General features: G+C 41.2%; 1 protein-coding gene across 2 annotated transcripts in view; it reads left to right on the top strand.

The window, feature by feature from the left end:
- Positions 1-1123: 1123 nt before the first annotated feature.
- Positions 1124-20142, top strand: part of LOC140477078 (NEDD4-like E3 ubiquitin-protein ligase WWP1) — a 151972-nt gene continuing 132953 nt past the window's right edge. The window contains exon 1 of one of the 2 annotated variants that reach the window (XM_072570304.1): positions 1124-1747. The gene's annotated coding sequence lies outside the window, so the exon portion shown is untranslated. The remainder of the gene's footprint in view (positions 1748-20142) is intronic. The other variant, XM_072570306.1, reaches the window with a different exon arrangement.

The raw sequence follows: 20142 nt of genomic DNA, 5'->3' as shown, positions 1-20142 counted from the left end.
CTTGAATTCAGTGAGACCTTGATCAACTGGGTCAGTGGACTGAGGAATGGCAGATGGAGTTTAATTTAGATAAATGCAAGGTGTTGCATTTTGGTGGATCAGACAAGGGCAGGATTTACTATGATGCTATGCAGATTGGAAGGTTTGAGTTATAAAGAGAGGTTGGATAGACTGAGAGGGGATTTATAGAAGTCTATAAAGGGGAGTAGATAATTCACAATTCTTTAGATTGGATTACTTACAGTGTGGAAACAGGCCCCTCGGCTTAACAAGTCCACACCAACCCGCTGAAGCGCAACCCACCCAGATCTAGTCCCCCACACTTACCCCTTAACCTAACACTATGGGCAACTTAGCATGGCCAATTCACCTAACCTGCACATATTTGGACTATGGGAGGAAACCCGAGCACCCGGAGTAAAACCCACGCAGACACGGGGAGAACGTGCAAACTCCACACAGACCATTGCCTGAGGCAGGAATTGAACCTGGGTCTTTGGCACTGTGAGGCAGTAGTGCTAACCACTGTGACACCCGTTAGATAAGCCAAGAGATTTTCCCCATGTTAGGGAAGTCTAAAACTAGAGGATATAGGTTTAAGGTGAAAGTTAAAAGATAAAGTAGGGTCCAGAGGAGCAATTTTACAGAGAGTGGTTAGTGTCTGGAATGGCCATCTGCTTTTATATTTCCTCTAGTTAGGCATTAAAAATATTTTGATAAAGCACCTTGTTAAGGATAATTTGCTTAGTCAACGGGGTTTTTAATGCAAGTTATTGTGGTTGTAGTCGGGGTGGCAACGATACCAGCATAAGTCTTCTATCAGTTTTTGAACTCCTTGCCACTAAAGAGAAACTTTTATCGTGTGCTTTCCAGATGTAGGTAGACGTCAGTACTGGAGCGCAGGCTGTGGGGATGAGTCAACTGCAGACAGGTTTTGACAAAATGCCTATCATAGTTATTCCTGTATCTTCAGCATATTGATACTGGGGGCGAAGAATTAATAGAGTAATTGTCCCAGACACTAGATGATTTAAGTAACTGCTTTGTTCGGAACGTGATTGTGGCAAGGGACTTCCAGGAAGTCATCAGAAACCCTTTACGGATGTCCTCAAAGACGTGAAACTTTCTCATGGGAGTCCCTTGCTTGTCGGGAGAACTAAAATGCAGGCGGGAGGCGTTGGAGAGAGCACGTAAATCTCCGAACACCTAATCTGCTCGACCCTTCAAGCACAACTTGTTGTGCGTGTGGCAAAGTCTGCAGATCAGAGAAACGGCACACTGGACTGGAAACGTTAACTGAGTTTCTCTCCACAGAAATGCCGGACCTGAGGCACCTCTGTGTTTGCATTTCAGAATTGCAGCATCGCCGGCATTTCGCTTTTGTTTCTCGAACAGGCAATACCGCCTGAGAATGTTTGTGGTCGGGGCCTGACCACCTTTTGCTCAGCGCAATTGGCCGGGTCCCTGAGCACGGACACGCTGCTGGAACTGGGGCTGGGGCTGCCCTCACAGTGACTCTGTGCGTCGCTGGACAACACGCGCGAGGAGCACCGCCCTCACGTGCGCGTGGCACGGACCGGCGGGGCGGTGCGCGTGCGTGTGCGTACGCGCACTCACGAGGTGACGGTGCCGCGCCGGAGATGGGGATTGGCGAGCGGGGCTGCGCGGCGGAGCCTAGAGACAGGGAGTGAAGGGGAGTCGGAGCGGCAGGGCCAGGGCCAGGGAGGAGGAGGAGGCCTTTAAACAGGTGAGCGGCGCAGGCCCCGGGCAGCCGGGTTGCCAATGGTGACCGTTTGCCTGTGTCTGCGGTTTGGATGTTGTTCTCCCCTGGCCCACTCCTCGCTCGGTCTCGGCTCTTGCCGGAGTTGTCAGTGATGGAGATGGAGGAGGCTGCAAGCCGGGCCCTGCCTCCCCTTCTCTCAGGGCAGGCGGCGGCGGAGGAGGAGGAGGCCGAGGCCGAGGCCCGGACCCCTGAGCCTGCGGAGGTACCCCCGGCCAAAGGTCTGGGGAGGGGGAGAGAGAACATGGAGCTAGCTGCTGATCCGGCTTTCCAGCCGACACACTCAATCCGGATTGTGCAGAATAGATATGTTGTATTAATTTAAAACTTATTGTCAAAGCAGTGGACATTTGCAGCATGCTATCCCTCTCTGGGACTGTTTGTTTTGTTTAAAATTGCTGATACATGGATGAGAGTTGGCCTGGGCCAGCCGGGAGAGATGGGTTTAGTATGTGTTTGGGACTCGAGTGGATACTTGTCTGGTCTCTGTCTTCGAGTCGGGAGGATGAGATGGTTTGTGGGGGTGGGTGGTCGTTGTTTGTGAGAAAGGACCATTGCAATTCCAAATGCATGCTGCCCTCCTGGCAATCACAAAGTATCCCTGACCATGACGAAGCAGCAGCAGCACGTCTTAATACTTGTACACAAGCGCTTTTGGCCAAAATCTTTCTCGGTCTTCGTGCTGTTGGGCATTACAGTCCAGGGCATCCGATGTGATCGGAGAGAGAAAACGGCGTTTGCAAGTTTTACCGTTTGACGAAATGCATTTTTCTCTGGGTGTTTTTAAAATGTTTTCTGAATTCCTGTCAGCTGTAGTTGTCTCCCCGCCCGCCCCTTGCTGACAAGGTCCAAGATCCGAGAATTCCTTGATTCCTCTGCCTCTGCTGACAGAAGTAGAATATTGCAGCATCTTATTACTGGGCCGTTTTGGAGGCCTGGTACTATTTGCGAGTGTGCAGCCCGATGAGCTGTTTACAGCTTTATAATTACTGTGTATAGATGGATTTTTAAACCTCCCATATGAAAAGGAAAATTATAGCTGTCGTGGTGCACTGTCCTTGCCCAAATAACAGCTGCCACAATTTAGGAAAGCCCTGTAAATCTACTGAATTTACAGATGTATGTTTTAAAAGAAAAAAATGTTTTCTGTAAAATCAAAGAAATCATAACATCAAATTTAATCATAACTGCTACAGGAAGATGTGTGTTGAGTGCAAAGCCCCCATTTCTGTTGTGTTTAATAATGCATTAGTTTACTGTTTGGTTTGTTTATGGCTTATACAAAGGTTATTGGTTGTCAGCATTCAAATTAATGTCCAAAATAGTCTTTGTAGTTGAAACTGTTTCTTACATTGCAGGTCTTGCATTCTGTTCATGCTAAGCATTTATGTTGAGAGCTTTTTTCAACAAAAAACTTGACTTGTGTCAAACCTGATACTTATATTTATATTGAATGTTTGATTTTCATACACAGCTCGTGAAGTTTAGTTTGCTGAGGCCACCTGGACAATTACTTTTAAGTTGCAGATGTTTGCTAAATCATCTCAGCTAGTCTGTTTGTACTACTGTATAGGACTGCATGAGTCCTTGGTTTGACCAGTGACAGAGTAAAGCTTTTTCAGTTACTGCACTTTGGAGTTGTTGCATTTATGGTCTTGCGTATTTGATTTTCCTATAAATCAGAAAAGGGTAAAAATAAATACAAGAACACCTTTTCAAAAAAACTCTTGTGGTTTGACATCAGTTTAGCTCGATTTTTAAACTGTTATTCAAGAAGTGGGCAATGGATAAAGCAGGGAATTCCAGGCCAGTCATTCTAACTTCAGTAGTAGGGAGACTATTGGAAGCAGTTCTGAAGTACATCATTAATCTGCCTTTTGGAGAGACAAGAATTCACCAAGAATAGTTAGTGTGGTGTTAAGAGGAGGTCGTGTCTGTCCAATTTCTTTGAATTTTTCAAAGAGGTGTCTGGGTATGTAGATGAGGGCAATTCATTGGATGTGATCGATTTGAAAGTAAGGTCTCGTATGGGAGACTGATAGCAAAGGTTGACCAGGGGAAAGCCTATGAGATCAAAGGAAATTTGGCTAATTGAATCCAGAATTGACTGAATGATAGGAAGCAAAGGCTCATGTTTGAAGTGTGACTGGAAGTCTGTATCTATTGAGATTCTGCAGACTTCAGTATTGTGGCCCTTGCTGTTTGTAGTATATATAATTGGTTTAGACTTGAATGTAGGAGGGTTGAGCAGCAAGTTCACAGTACAAAAATTGGTGAGGTGGTAAATAGAGAGTTGGATAGCCTTAGATTACAGGGGATATCGATGAGCTGATCAGTGGCAAATTAAATTCAATCCAGATAAGTGTGAGGTGATGCACTTGGTCAAGGAAACTCAGCAAGGGATTACGCGATGAATGGGTTGGACCCTGGAAAGCACTGAGGGTCAGAGGGAGCCTGGTGTGTCTCCACTGGTCCCTTGAGATAGCGGGACAGGCAGATAAAGTGGTTAAGAAGTATATAGATACTTGCCATTATTATTGAGATTTTTTAAAATTGAGGGGCATAGACCAGGGTAGAAATGAAGTTTTTTTCATTTAATTAGTTGTTTATCTTTGGAATCTACTAATTCAGAGAGTTTTGGAGATTTGGCTGTTGAATACATTTAAGGCAAAAGTTGTTATAATTTTGGGTACTGAGGGAAATAAGAGAGTTTTGGTGGAACATCAGAATTTTTCTTATTCATTCATGTGATGGAGGTGTTGTTGGCTGAGCCAATATTTATTGTTCATCCCTCGTGGCCCTTGAAGGTAGTGGTGAGTTACCACCTTATACCAATGATTTCTTTGTGCTGTGGTTTGACTCAAAGTGCTGTTCGGGAGTTCCAGTATTTAACCCAATGACACTGAAGGAACAGCAATATATTTGCAAGTCAGGACAGTAAATGGCTTGGAGGGAAAGTTGTAGGTGCTGGTATTCCAATGTATCTGTTCTCCCTGTCCTAATGGTAATGGTCATAGGTTTGGAAGGAGCTGTCTAAGGAATTTGGTGAATTTATTACCTGCAGAGCAGGTTTGAAGGATCGAATTGCCTCCTTCAGTTCCTGTTTCTTATATCTTAGATAAAATGGACATATTTTGGCACCCTGACATCTCTCTCAAATATATGAAGGCAAGAAGGCCAGGGAAGTCTTTATTTTTACAATCGTGCTGAGGGCAGTCATATTGATTACTGAAGATGTCATTAAGGAAAAGCACAAAACTAAAAATCTGAAACAAGAATTGTTGGGTATTTGTTCAAGGCAATAATACAAATGAGTAATTTTCTTACTTGAAATGTCATTTGAAATGTGCTGGAAACTTGACGATTGAGAGAGAATAGCACCTCCTGAAGTAACAGGAACAAAGGAACCTTGTAAAACAAATGTCAGGGAGAGAAAGTTGGAAGGTGAGTTATTTGGTGTTGTATCATGCTTCTCCTCTTGGTTGACTGCTATGTGAGAAATTAATTTAGGTATCACCTTGTCAAAAAATGGTTCATACCATTAGGAAATCGGGGGTGGGAAAGCATTAGTTACAAAAATGGAAAACAAAATTATAGTAACACTGTTATGTGTTTATCTTATGAAGAATATCTTACACTTTCTATTGAGAGACTGTTTACAGTATAAAAGTAAAATTGTCATAGTCCCAGAGGACCATAAAGCTGCTCTGTTAGCAGAGAGTTGACTGGTGATAGTTTAACCTGAGGGTCACCATGCCTCAGGTGAGGTTGAGAAGGGGGAGCTTTCATGTTATCTCGTCCAATACAAAAATTGAAGCTGCTCTGCATTGCAAACTAGCCATCCAGCCAACTGAGTAATCAGCACCTGGTTATGTATGTGAAAACAATAGTTGAATTTTAATGTTTTCCATGCAGTGTTATAGCATCGTTTTGCAGTCTGCTGAGATGAATCTGAGAAGTGATAACACTCATTTGTGAAAGCCCAGTTGTAAAGACGTAAAAAATTGACAGTAATGTGTCAAAAAAACTATTGGAAAAAGGCCTGAAATTGGATATTTGGAATTATTTTCTTGAAAGTGATGATTTTATTTTGTCTTCACCTTTGCAGCAGTGCAGGTCATTCTGCTATAACGAGTGTTTTGTTAATGCGAATTCGCTATGACGAGATTGACGAATTGGAAACGCTTTCTAAAGTACGAACCTTTTAAAGAGTGTTTTGGTTATAATGTGATTCCCGCCCTATTAGTTTAAATGGTACCACTATTACGTGTTTTCTGTCGAACATGGGATTGCACAAGAACGGAACTACCTCTTATAGCAAAACTGACTTTGTAATCAAATTGATCAACCAGGTGTTGCTTTGTGGTAGATGTTATTTATTTGGAAAAGGCATTGTAAAAGCAATTGCTATTAGATCAACCGCACCAAGTGCCATGCTAGCTCAATTGAATAGTGTCTATTCAACACCAATTTATCAATTGGAAAAACACCAGCTTTTGGTGCAGAATGTATTAGCTTATCTAAAACAGGAGCCAGGTAAATGGGCTATATTTCCTACCATAAACAAGACTTCTTTCCATCAAATATTTGTGAGAAATAATGTTTTTCTTCTATGGGAAGGTCATAATGTATCAATAATTTGATATAAGCATAGATTTAAGATTTCATTTTTCACAAACCACCATGAATAACAGTTCCATGTTTTTCCAATTGGACTTGCATGTAATTTATTCAACAACAATACTTGGTTTCTGATCTTTTGAATTGACCTTGGTAGGACAAGGGATGTTATTGTTGTAAGATTAGGGTTTAAAAATTAACATTAGGAGAAAATATCCTGCAGAGGAGGGGGGAATAGTAATTGGTTGTCATTTATTACCAAATAATTTTTTAAAAAATACTTTTTATTTCTTGTTTTACCCTCACATTACTTTTGGATGGTGCTTTACCATGAAATTTCTCCAAATATTTTACAAATAATTTCTGTATTCTTGTTTGGAGTAAAATGTGTGAATTTATCTTTATTCTAGTGTACCCGATGCAAGTTGTATAAATACTAATAATTCCAGAGCTTAATTACAAAAAATTCCAGATCTCAATAGGCACTTGTGTCTCTACTGCTGAGCCAGGAGGTTCAGGTTCAAGTCTCTCTTGCTGTAGAAGTGTGTATTAACGTCTCTGAACACGTTGCTTTAAAAAAAATCTTCATTCTGGATCTTAGTGCTCTGGTGATATGGTAGTGTACCTAACTCTGGACCACAAAGCCTGGGTTCATATCTGCTTCAGTAGTGTGTAATGTCCTCTCTGGTTGATTAGAAAGTATTTAAAATTAGATAGCTACTTGTGAATTAACATAAGAGGATTCAGAAAGTGAGTAGAAAAGTGAGATTAGACTGCTTGCTGCAAGGGGAAATCGAACAGTAACAAGTTTGAAGGGCAGAATGGTCTGTTTCTGTATTGTAACATTGATAACTGCAAAAAGGTTAAAGTTATAATAATATTGTTTAATTCCAGATCTTCGAGGCTCTTGTAGTGCAGTGGTGATGTCCCAATCTCTGGAGCACAAAGTCTGGGTTTAAATCCCACCAGCTTCAGAAGTATGTAATGACAATTCTGAACGGCTTGATTAGAAAATATTTAATTCCAGACCTCTGGTTTCTTGTGGCGCAAGGTAGTACCTCTGCTTTTGGGCCAGAAGATCCAGTTTCAAGTTCTGTCTGTCAGAGGTATGGTATCACATGTCTGTATGGGTTAATTTAAAAATCTTCCAGATCTCAAAATCTAATGCAGAATCAGTATAGAGTTTGTACTGTCAACTATAAACCAGTGTGCACCGGAAACCTGAACTGCTTTGGTTTGCAGTTGACAGTATAAACAGGGCATAAATGATAAAGTTAAACTTTTTTTCAAGTGGCAAATGAGATAAACAGAATTACACACTGTTCTGCATTGATTTAAGATGAAACAGATCACAAGATCCAATTTAATTCTAATCTGATGAATCATTATGTCAACATGTAAAGCCAATTAGAAAGGCATAGAACTGAAATTCATAGTGACTTCTCAAAAATGAAAATTTAATCCTGTTTTAATGTATAGAAAAATTGAACAGTGAAATTAATGACGTCCAGTTAGGAAATCCTTGAGTTTTGATTCAGGAAAAATGGTGGCAGCTGACTTCCAAGCTACCTTTGTGTTAATCAACTTGGACAGACTGAGATATTCTGGAGTAATAAATCTGTTTTCCACATCTCCTGCACCACCTTATTGCATGTCTTGAAACAAGTATTAAATCAGAACTAATACGTTAAATATCACCTCGGCTCAGTTTCTTCTCAGTGAGTTGTAACTACCTGCTTGTGGACTGAATCTAGATGGATGTTTCACTGGGGTACTGTGGGAGTATTATATTGTCAGAGAAGCCAATTTTGGCAGACTTATTAAACTCAAGTTCAAGAGCATCTTCTGTTCTTCATTGGTGTCTAACCCATGCTCATCCTGCAGCTAATATTATTCAAATCAGATTACATGCTCATTCATTTGATTTTTTGGGGGGGAAACAAAACTGATTTATTTGTCTTATAATGGTTAATATGCTTCAGGACTAATCCAGTGGTTGTGAAATATTTCATGATGTCCCAGGGCTGTGATAGAGGGCATGTGATAGACTTGTTGCATAAATAAAGTCCCTGGCATTAAAGTGGCACTGCAATGAAGATATGGATATCACTTTCAGCCAGAAAGCAGATCATTGTAGTCTTTTGGACTGTATTGAAATATATAGTTTGAGATTTTACAGAAGATTTGTAGCTTAGGTTGCTAGTTTGCTCGCTGAGCTGATGGGTTTGTTCTCCAATGTTTCATCACCATGCTAGATAACATCTACAGTGAGCCTGTGGTGAGGGGTTAGTGTCTTGTCTCGCTTGCTATTTATGGATCTTGGTTTGTTGTGGTGGGTGACATCATTTCCAGTTCTGTTTCTGAGAGGTTGGCAAATGGGTTCCAAATCTTTATGGAGTTGTTAATGGAGTTCTGGTTTGAATACCAGGCCTCTAGGAATTTCTGCACGTGTATCTGTTTGGCTTGTCCCAGGATGGATATATATTGTCCCAATGGAACTGGTATCCCTTTTTGTCTCTGTGTATGGATACCAGTGATTGTTGGACGTGTCTTTTAGTGGCTAGTTAGTGCTTTTTTTTTTTGCCTAGTGGCTAGTTTCCTGCTACTTTGTCCAGTGTAATGTTTGGAACAGCGTTTACCTGATAAGCGCAGTCTGCCAATTCCTGCACAACAGACCTGAACAGGAAGACAACACGCCCAGAGACTGTAGTCACCCTACCATAGATCAAAGACATTTCTGAAATGACCACCAGACTACTCTGGCCCCGAGGCATCATGGTAGCCCACAAACCCACTATCAAACTAAACAACTACTGATGAAGTTAACGGGCCCTGTACCCACAACCAGCAGAACGAATGTGATATACAGATTACCCTGCAAGGACTGCACCAAATATTATTTTGAACAAACCGACCAGAAACAAGCCACCAGGATACATGAGAACCAACTAGCCATCAAAAGACATGACCAACAATCACTTTTATCCATACACACAGACGGAGAGGGACACCAGCTCAAATGGGATAATAATCCATCCTGGGATAGACGTGCAGGAATTCCTTGAGGGCTGGCATTCAAACCAGCACTCCATTAACAACTCCATATAGATTTGAACTCCATTCACCAACCTCTCAAATACAGAACTGGAAATGATACCACCAATACAAACTAAGACCCATAAATAGCAAGTGGCACAAGACATCAATGTTTCACTGGAGGCTCACTAATGATATTACCTAACATGGTGACATAATGTCTGAGAACAGTCCCATCAGCTCAGCAAGCAAACCGATAACCTAAAATATATAGTGATATCTATTAGACTTTAGTTTCGACCACTGCTCTTTTGTTATGTTAATGATCAGGTATTGTGTATAATTGTATGTAGATGTATCATTTTCAAATTTAAAGTTAAATCACACAACACCTGGTTATAATCCAACAGGTTTATTTGGAAGCACTAGCTTTTAGAGCGCTGCACAAACCCATGATGAGGGAGCAGCGATCTGAAAGCTCGTGTTTCCAAATACATCTGTTGGACTATAACCAGGTGTTGTGTGATTTTTAACTTTGTACACTCCAGTCCAACACCGGCACCTCCAAATCGTTTCAAATTTTATGATTACACAAAGCATGACCTGCAAGGGTAGAGCTTAGAACACCAAAGGACAGAAAGCTAGTGGTATGTTGGGAAAGGCCTAAACAAAGGAAGTTAGAAATGCAAGTAATAAAGGTACAGCTGCAATTCTGGGCAACTCTAATTTACATATAGATTTGGCTAATCGAAAGAATTGAGTCAATATTGTTGAGGAATTCCTGCGCTGTGTATAAGCTGGTTTCTGGATCAATATATTGGGGAGCTAACGAGACAGCAGGCCATTTGAGACTGTATTATGAAATGAGAAAGGAATAATTGGCAATCTAGTTGCTCAAGATGAGGAAGAATGATCATTAGGTTAGTATTCTTTCAGGTGGAGAGTGATGTAGGTGGTTCTGAATCAAAATGAAACTACAGTGGTATGCACTATAAGTTGCAAAGGTAAATTGGGGAGCGCTTCTTAAATGGGTGATAGTGGATAGGCAATGACAAATTCATGGAGGAATTGCAACAATTGTTAATTCCTGACTGGCACAAAACCAAAACCGGAGAGGTTACCTGGTCATATCTAACAATGGAAATTAGGATAGTATTATATCCAATTCAGGGTGTACAAAATGTCTAAAGAAAAAGTATCCCTGAGGATTGGGAGTAGTTTAGATTTTAGCAAATGTGGGACAAAGGGATTGATTTATGAGAGGTAAAATAGGGTACAAGAAACACACAGGGATCATACAAACAGTAATTTCTTTTATAGAAATGTGAAGAGGAAAAGCTAAGTGAAGGTCCCTTACAGTCAGAAACAGGGAAGTTACAATGGGGAACAAAGATGGCAGACTGATAAAATACAGGCTTTGATTCTGTCTACACAATTGAGTACACTAATAATGCCCCAAAATGGGCACTTCAGGGTCTATTGAGAGGGAGGAACTGGAAAAAAAATAGTAGTAGTATGGAAGTAGAGTTGGGGAAATTCATCATCAGTTTAATGGCTAATTAAATCCCAGTTTCCAAGAGTCTTGTCTCTTCTGAAAGCCCAACTAATCTACATTCACTAGCTCTCACTTATCAACTTTTCTAGTTGTGTGCTTGAAAACCTCCTGTAGCTTTGTCCAGCATGATTTCCCTTTCATAAGTCCATGGTGACTATGCGATCATACCACTGTTTTCCATGTGCTCTGCTATTAAATCTTTTAGAATGGACTCTAGCATTTTCTCCATTACCAATGTCAGGTCTATAGATTCCTGTTTCCTCTCTGCATTTTTTTAAACAAAGGGGTTGCATTAGCTACCCTCCAATCTATAGGAACTGTACCAGAGACTATAGAAATCTTGAATGATGTCCACCAGTGTATCCACAGTTTCTATAGCCACTTCCTTGTGCATTCTGAACTTTCAGAAAATTTTTGATAAAGTTCCTCATAAGAGGTTACTGTGTACTGACATAGATAGAGAACTGTTTGGCAGACAGGAAACAAAAAAACTGGAATAAACAGGTTTTTTTTCCCCAAGTGGCACACAGTGAAGAAAGCAAATGGATTGTTGGGTATTGCAGGATTAGTGCTTGGACCCCACCTACTCACTATATATTAATGATTTAGATGAGGGAACTAAATGTAATATCTCTTTAGTCTGCAGGTGATACAAAGCTGGGTGGAAGGGTAAATTGTGACGAGGTTGCAGCAAATCTTCAGTGTGATTTGGGCAAGTTGATTGAGTGGGCAGATGATTTGCAGATGAAGTATAATCTGGATAAGTGTAAGGTATAGCAAAAAACACAAAGCAGATTATCTGAATGACAGTAGATTGGGAAGAGGAATAGTGCAACAAGACCTGTGTCTTTGTAAACCAGTTGCTGAAAATAAACATTCATGGTGCAGCAGGCAGTGAAAAAAGCTAATGGTATGTTGGCCTTTATAATGAGAGGATTCAAGTATAGGATCAGGGATGTTTTGCTGCAATTGTACAGGGCCTTAATGAGACTACGCTTGAATTACTGTGTGCAGGTTCTGTATCCTTATGTGAGGAAAGATGTTCTGGCGATAGAGAGAATGCAACAAAATTTTACCAGACTAATTCCTCTGCATTGGGGAGACAAGATGCCTACTCGCAGAGCGCTTCAGAGAACATCTCCGGGACAGACTCAACAATCAACCCCACCACCCCGTGGCCAAACACTTCAACTCCCCCTCCCACTCTGCCAAGGACCTGCATGTCTCCATCGCCACTCCCTTATCACCCGACGCCTGGAGGAAAAACGCTTCATCTTCTGCCTCAGGACCCTCCAACCCCACGGCATTATTGTGGATTTCACCAGTTTCCTCAGTTTCCCTATCCCCTCCCCCACCTAACCCCAGTTCCACCCTTCCAGCTCAGCACCGTCCTCATGACCTGTCCCACTTGTCAATCTTCCTTCCCACCTATCTGCTCCACCCTCCCCTCCGACCTATCACCTTTACCCCCACTTCCAAACACCAAATGCACTCCCAGCTACCTTCCCTGGCCCACCCCTCTCCCATTTATCTCTCCACCCCCAAGGCTCCCAGCCTCCTTTCTGATGAAGAGCTTTTGCCCGAAATGTCGACTTATTTTTTGTTTTTTTTTTAAAAATACATTTTTAAAAATGTTTTTTCCTGCTCCCTGAATGGTGCCTGACATGCTGTGCTTTTTCAGCACCACACCCTTGACTCTAATCTCCGACATCTACAGTGTTCATTTTCACCCACCTCGTTCCTGAGATGGCAGGACTGATTTAATGAAGAGAGCTTGAATTAGTTAGGATTATATACGTTGCTGTTTGAGGAATCCGATAGCCTATAAGATTCTAACTGGACAACACCGGTAAATGCAGGAAGGATGTTCCTGATGACTAGGGAGAATCAGGAGTCACCGTCTAAGGATATGGAGTAGGCCATTTAGGACTGAGATGAGAAATTTCTTCACCAAGAGAATGGTGAGCCTGTGGAATTGTCTGCCATAGAAAGCTGATGAGACTGAAACATTGAATACTTTCAAGAAGGAGTTAAATATAGTTCCTAGGTTGAAAGGCTGAAAATGTATGGGGAGAAAGCAAGAATAGTTTGCTGAGTTACATAATGAGCCATGACCATATTGAATGGTGGAGAAAGCATGAGCAGAATGACCTTTAAGATTGTAAGACTATACTGGGGATCATCTAATGAACTGCCTCCAACTAAAACTGTGCTGCAACTTCCTGCAGTTTTTCTCTGTTTATGGTCTTCTCTTGCTCCTAAATTTTATGTTTCTAAAGTCATTTAAGTGATGAATAAAATAATGGCTGACTTCGTAAAGATGTAGAATGGTGAAATTGAGCAACTTAGTTGGGAAAGCAATGAGGTGGTATTAATTAATTTTGAGTAATGAGAATGCAGCAAGAGAGACACCTGTAGGTTCATGTGGTGAGACAAGTTTATACATCTTTCAAAAGTGCACAAGAGGATTGTTAGCTTTCTAAATACATGTTTATAGTTACTGATTTGGGAGTCAACAACACTTTCAAGATACTGGTTAGATACTGTGTCCAATTTTTGACTTTAGAAAGAAAATCAAGATCTTGGGGATTTGCTAGAATGAACCAGCGAAGAGGGATTTCAGTTATGTGCGGAGACTGGTGTAGTCTGGAATTTTCTTGCTTTTCAGTAGAAAAGGGTAAATAACAATTTAATAAAAATTTACAGGCATTTATGTAGCCTCTTTCATGATCACTGGACGTACCAACATTCTTTGCAGGCGTTATTGCAGTGAAATGTCAGCCTAGATTCTTCTGGTGGCACCCTGGATCTATAATCTGCCTGTCTGCCCCACGTTTGAGTGTTATGGAGTTATTCAGAATTACAGATGGTCTTGGTCTTGATAAAGTAGCGAGAGAGAAAAAGAAGATGGAGTCCAATGTCAGATGGACCTAGATTAAGGTTGTTGGGAAAACTACAGCAGGGTTAGACTTACTGTAATTGGGAATGCATTGCCTGAAAGGTTGGTGGAATGGGGAATCAGTCCAAGCTTTCAAGAGCTAACTGGATCTCATTAAAAAGGAAATATTTACAAGACTGGAGGAAAAGATCAGGGGATTGGTATCTCTTGCAGCATGCCGTCACCACAGACTGGATGGACAAAGTTGTCTCCTAATGTGCTGCATAGTTCTGTGCAATTGAAGTTCTTATTAACATAAGAGAAAAAGTAAACACGTTTCCCTATTTTGGGTATTTCCAGATACTTTGGGCATTTATCTTAGGCTTTCAAAAAATTGAGATTTAATCCAACTTGGTTTTATGCTTTTCTTGTTTTTGTCTATATTTTGAAAATTCTGGTTCTTTAAACTTGACATAAATACTTCAAAAGTCAATAAATATAAAAAATTGCCTATTTGTGTTTGCAGTGAGTTTCAGCATCAATCTCAACTCACTTTGTAGTTTTTCCTCAGTATCTTTTTTTAACCTCTTCTGTATAAACTGTATCCTTAACCATATTCGCAGCTTCATCCTTTCCTGTTTTGTGTAGTCTCTGTGCTCATTGTGTTGTCTACGGACAAGGAAATCTCTGACAATTTCCATGTGTTTCTCACTACTTGCATCCTCTGAGCCTTCCAATCACTCTGATTTCTGTACCAACCTTGTAACATTTTCTGATCGACCTGTTCAGAGGTCGACATATTTCTGCTGCAGGTGGGACTTGAGCTGAACCTTCCTGGCTAAGGTGCAGTCACTAAAATTGTACCATGAGGCTATTTTAAAAAAAAATGGCAAGTCATTTATAGCCGCAAGTGCAATTCAGGCTCCAATTGTCAAACTTATTTCTGAGCAATTGAGATGATATTTCTGCAGTTATCCTGTCTGCTCGGTTATTGCCTAATCCCTGTCATTGTCCGTGGCGCCAGTGAAGTTCTTGCTCTCTTCTATCCTGCTAATTTTTCCATCCTGGTCCAGTATATGCACATCTCATTTAGTCATTGCGCATTGCCTGATACGACTGAATGACTTTAGCACTATTGGGCTTTACTAATTTCTGCTATAACTGGTAACCACTCCAGGGCACAAAGATAATTTTAACCTTGTTTATTCTATTAACAGATCTTTTATTCAATCTCTTTACCATGTTTTCTTCATCTCCATCTTCACCTTTAACAACTGTTCAGAATTCATATGTTTACCAGTATCATGATGTTTATGATCTAATTTTAATACCTGGTACTTGCATAGATTAAAATAATTTAAAGGCAAAATGGCCACAGTTATCAGTTGATCACACAGGTTAGCCAAGTTTCAAGAAACTCTTAGAATAAACAAAATCATCTGAAAGGGTTTAGAGAGATATGGGCCAAATGCTGCCAAATGGGACTAGATTTATGTAGGATATCTAGTCGGTATGGATGAATTGGACTGAAAGGTTTGTTTTCGTGCTATACATCTCTATGATTCAATGTCTATCGGTGCTGAAATTAACATTTTTTATCAAAATACACTAAAACTATTCCACCCAGAAAAGCATGAAGAAATCCCCATTTCTCATTTTATGAAGTCATACAACATGGAAACAGACCCTTTTGATTGAACCAGTCCATGCCAACCATAATTCCAAACTAAACTAGTCCGACTTGCCAGCACTTGGCCCATGTTCCTCCAAACATTTCTTATTTATGTACTTATCTAAATGTCTACCTGCATCCACCACTTCCTCTGGAAGTTCATTCCACATGTGAACCACCCTCTGTGGGGCAAAAAAAAATGGCCTTCATGTCTCTTTTAAATCTTGCCCCTTTTCCCTTAAAAATATGCCCCCAGTCCTGAAATTCCCCCAGCTGAGGAAAAAGGCATTTGCCATTCACTTTATCTATACTCTAATATTTTATAAACCTCCATAGGATCACAACTCAACCCTCTACACTCCAGTGAAAAAAGTCCAGGCCTCTCCCAATAACTCAAACCATTCATTCCTGACAGCATCCTGACAAATCTCTTCTGAGCTGTCTCCAGTTTAGTAGTATCCTCCCTATCCAGAATTGGACATGGTACACCAGAAAAGGCCTCGCCAATGTCTTGTACAACCTCCACATAATGTCCCAACTCATATACTCAAAGGTCTCAGCAATGAAGGCAAGTGTGCTAAATGCCTTCTTAACCACCCTATCCATATGTAATGCAAACCTCAAAGAATTATGAACCTGAACCCTTAGGTATCTCAGTTCTACAACTCTACCCAGAGTTCTTCTTTTCATTGAAAAAAATCCTGCCTTGTTTGTTTTACTAAAATGCAGTACCTCGTATTTATACAAATTAAACTCCATCTGCCACTTTTCAGCCCATTGACCTGATAGATCAAGATCTCTGTAATCTAACATAATATTCACTGTTCACTATATCACCAATCTTGGTGTCATCTCCAAACTTATTAACCATGCCTTCTATATTCTCCTCTAAATCATTTATACATGGTTAGGGTGGATTTTACAAGGCCCCTTGCAGAAATACTTGTATCATGACTAATTACGGATGAGGTGCTGGATGACTGGAAAGTGGCTAATGTTGTGCCTTTATTTAAGAAGGGATGCAAGGACAAGCCTAAGAACTATAAACTTGTGAGGCTGACTTCAGTGGTGGGTAAGTTGCTAGGAATAATTCTGAAAGATAGGATTTATATGCATTTGGATAGGCAAGGAATGATCAGGGATGGTCAGCATGGCTTTGTGCAAGGGAATTTGTATGTCAGAAGCTTGATTGAGTTTTTTTGAGGAAGTAACTAAGAAAATTGAGGGCAGAGTATTGACGTCATTTTCTTGGACTTTACTGAAGCCTTTGACATGGTTCCACACAGGGCCATAGAAATGGACAGCACGAAAACAGACCCTTCGGTCCAACTTGACCAAGCTGACCAGATTTCCTAACCTAGTCTAGTCCCGTTTGCTAGCACTTCGCTAATTTCCTTCTAAACCCTTCCTATTCATGGACCCATTCAGATGCCTTTTTAAATGTTGTAATTGTACCAGCCTCCACCACTTCCTGTGGCAGCCCATTCCATACATGTATCGCTCTACATGAAAAAGATGCCCCTTAGGTCCCTTTTAAAGTTTTCCTCCCTCATCCTAAACCTATGCCCCCGAGTCCTGGACCAAAGCCACCTTCACTATCTTATCTACCTGCGACTCTACTTTCAAGGAGTTATGAACTTGCACTCCAAGGTCTCTGTGTTTTTAAAAAAAAAACTGCCCAGGACCTTACCATTAAGTGTATAAGTCCTGCTCTGTTTTATCTTTGCAAAATGTAGCACCTCACATATATCTAAATTAAACTCCATCTGCCACTCCTCAGCCTATTGGCCCATCTGATCAAGATTCCATTGTACTCAGAGGTAAATTTCTTCGCTGACCACTACACCTCCAATTTTGATGTCAGCTGCAAACTTGCTTACTGCACCTCCTATGTTCATTTAATAAATGACAAAGCAATGGACCCAATACCGATCCTTATGGCACATGACTGGTCACAGGCCTCCAGTCTGAAAAGCAACTCTCCACCTGTCTTCCACCTTCTAGCCAGGTCTGCATCCAAATGGCTAGTTCTCAGTGTATTCCATGAGATCTAACCTTGCTAACCAGTCTACCATGCGGAACCTTGTCGATCATGCCCACTTCTCTGACCTCCTCCATACTCTTTGTTACTTTACAAAAATTTCAATCAAGTTCATGAGACATGATTTTCAGTGCACAAGGCCCTGTTGACTATCCCTAATCAGTCCTTGCCTTTACAAATGCATGTCAAACATGCCCCTCAGGATTCTCTCCAACAACTTGCCCACCACCAATGTCAGGCTCACCGTTCTTTAGTTCCCTGGCTTTTCCTTTCTTAAATAATGGCACCACGTTTGCCAACCTCCTGTCTTCTCGCACCTCACCTGTGACTATTGATGATACAAATATCTCAGCAAGAGGCCCAGCAATCGCTTCCCTATCTTCCCACAGAGTTCTAGGGTATATCTGATCAGGTCCTGGGGATTTATCCACTTTTATGCATCTTAAGACATCCAGCACCACCGCTTCTCTAATATGAATATTTTTCAGCAAGTCACCATGTTTCCCCACATTGTATATCTTCAAAGTCCTTCTCCACAGTAAACACTGATGCAAACTACTCTTATCTTCCCCCATCTCCTGTGGTTCCACACATCGGCTGTCTTGCTGATCTTTGAGGGGCTCTATTCGCTCCCTAGTTACCCTTTGTTCTTAATGTATTTATAAAATCCTTTTGGGTTCTCCTTAACCCTATTTGCCAAAGCTATCTTATATCCCCTTTTTGCCTTCCTGATTTCCCTCTTAAGTGTACTCCTACTGCCTTTCAACTCTCAAGGATTCACTTGATCTCTGCTGTCTATACCTGACATATGCCGCTTTCTTTTTCTTAGCAAAGACCTCAATTTGTTTCGTCATCCAGCATTCCCTTCACCTACCAGCCTTTCCTTTTACCCTCTCAGGAGCATACTGTTGCTGGAGCCTTGTTATCTCATTTTTGAAGACTTCCCATTTTCTAGCTGTCCCTTTACCTGTAAACATTTGCACCCAATCAGCTTTTGAAAGTTCTTGCCTAATGCCGTCAAAATTAGCCTTCCTCCAATTTAGAACTTTTAGATCCGGTCTATCCTCTTTCATCACTATTTTAAGACTAATTGAATTATGTTCACTGGCCCCAAAGTGCTCCCCCGCTGGCACCCTCAGTCACCTGCCATGTTTTATTTTCCAATAGTAGGTCAAGTTTTGCAGCTTCTCCAAGTATGTACATCCACATACTGAATCAAAAAATTTTCTTGTACACACTTAACAAATTCCTCTCCATCTAAACCCTTAACACAATGGCAGTCCCAGTCTATGTTTGGAAAGTTAAAGTTCCCTACCGTAACCACCCTATTGTTCTTACAGGTAACTGAGATCCTTACAAATTTGAGTCCTCACTTCCCGTTGAGTATTGGGTAGTTGGGAGGGGGGTGATCTATAATACAATCCCAGTAAGGTGATCATCCTTTTCCTATTTCTCAGTTCCACCTTTCCCAGGATGTATTTTCAAAAATACCCTGCCCAAGTACAGCCATAATGCTATCACTTATGAAAAACATGACTCCCCCCTTCTCTCTTGCGCCCCCCCCCCCCCCAACTTTTTAGCCTTCCTATAGCATTTGTATCCTGGAACATTTAAGCTGCCAGTCCAGTCCATCCCTGAACCATATCTCTGTACTTGCTATGATATCCCAGTCCCATGTTCCTAATTAGGCCTTTTTGTGTTTAAATAAATGCAGTTTAATTTATCAGTCCTACCTTGTTCTCTGCTTTTCTCCTTCCTGACCTGACTGTTTGTTTGACTTGCTTTTTCCTCAACTGTACCAGTCTCAGATTGATCTCTTTCCTCACTATTTCCCTGGGTTCCAACCCCCTTCCCCCACAATTTGCAATCCTCCCGAGCAGCTCTGGCAAATCTCCCTGCCAGTATATTAATCCCATTCCAATTCTGGTGCAATCTGTCCTTCTCGTATAGGTCACTTTTACCCCAGAAGAGATTCTAATGATTCAAAAATGTGAACTCTTCTCCCCTGCAATAGGTCCTCAGCCACACATTCATCTGCTTTATCCTCCTATTCCTACCCTCACTAGCTCGTAGCACCAGAAGTAATCCAGATATTACTACCCTCGAGGACTTCCTTTTTGAATTTCTGCCTAACTTTCTGTATTCTTCCTTCAGTATGCCATCCTTATCCTTTCCTATCTCATTAGTTCCAATATGTGCAATGACCTCTTGCTGGTCCCTCTCCCCTTTGAGAACATTCTGCACCCTCTGTGGTATCCTTGATCCTGGCACCAGGGAAGCAATGCACCATCCTGATTTTTCGCTGCAGGCCGCAGAAATGTGCATCTGTCTGTGCCTCTGACTAGAGTCCCCTATTGCAATCGATTGCTAGGAACCTGATGTACCCCTCATTACATTGGTTTCTGTTACCAAGAATGGCTCTGGTCTGTTTGTGCCATTTTTCCCTGAGTCCAACATTCCCTACATTTTCCAAAATAACATACTTGTTTGAAATAGGGATAGCCACAGGAGACTCCTGCACTACCTGCCTGCCCCTCCTACCTTCTCTGGAATTAACCCA

This window comes from Chiloscyllium punctatum, chromosome 5 (genome assembly GCF_047496795.1).
Source record: "Chiloscyllium punctatum isolate Juve2018m chromosome 5, sChiPun1.3, whole genome shotgun sequence".
Classification (NCBI taxonomy): Eukaryota; Metazoa; Chordata; class Chondrichthyes; order Orectolobiformes; family Hemiscylliidae; genus Chiloscyllium; species Chiloscyllium punctatum.
The sequence above is the reverse complement of the archived record's forward strand: the minus strand, read 5'-3'. Positions and strand labels throughout refer to the sequence as shown.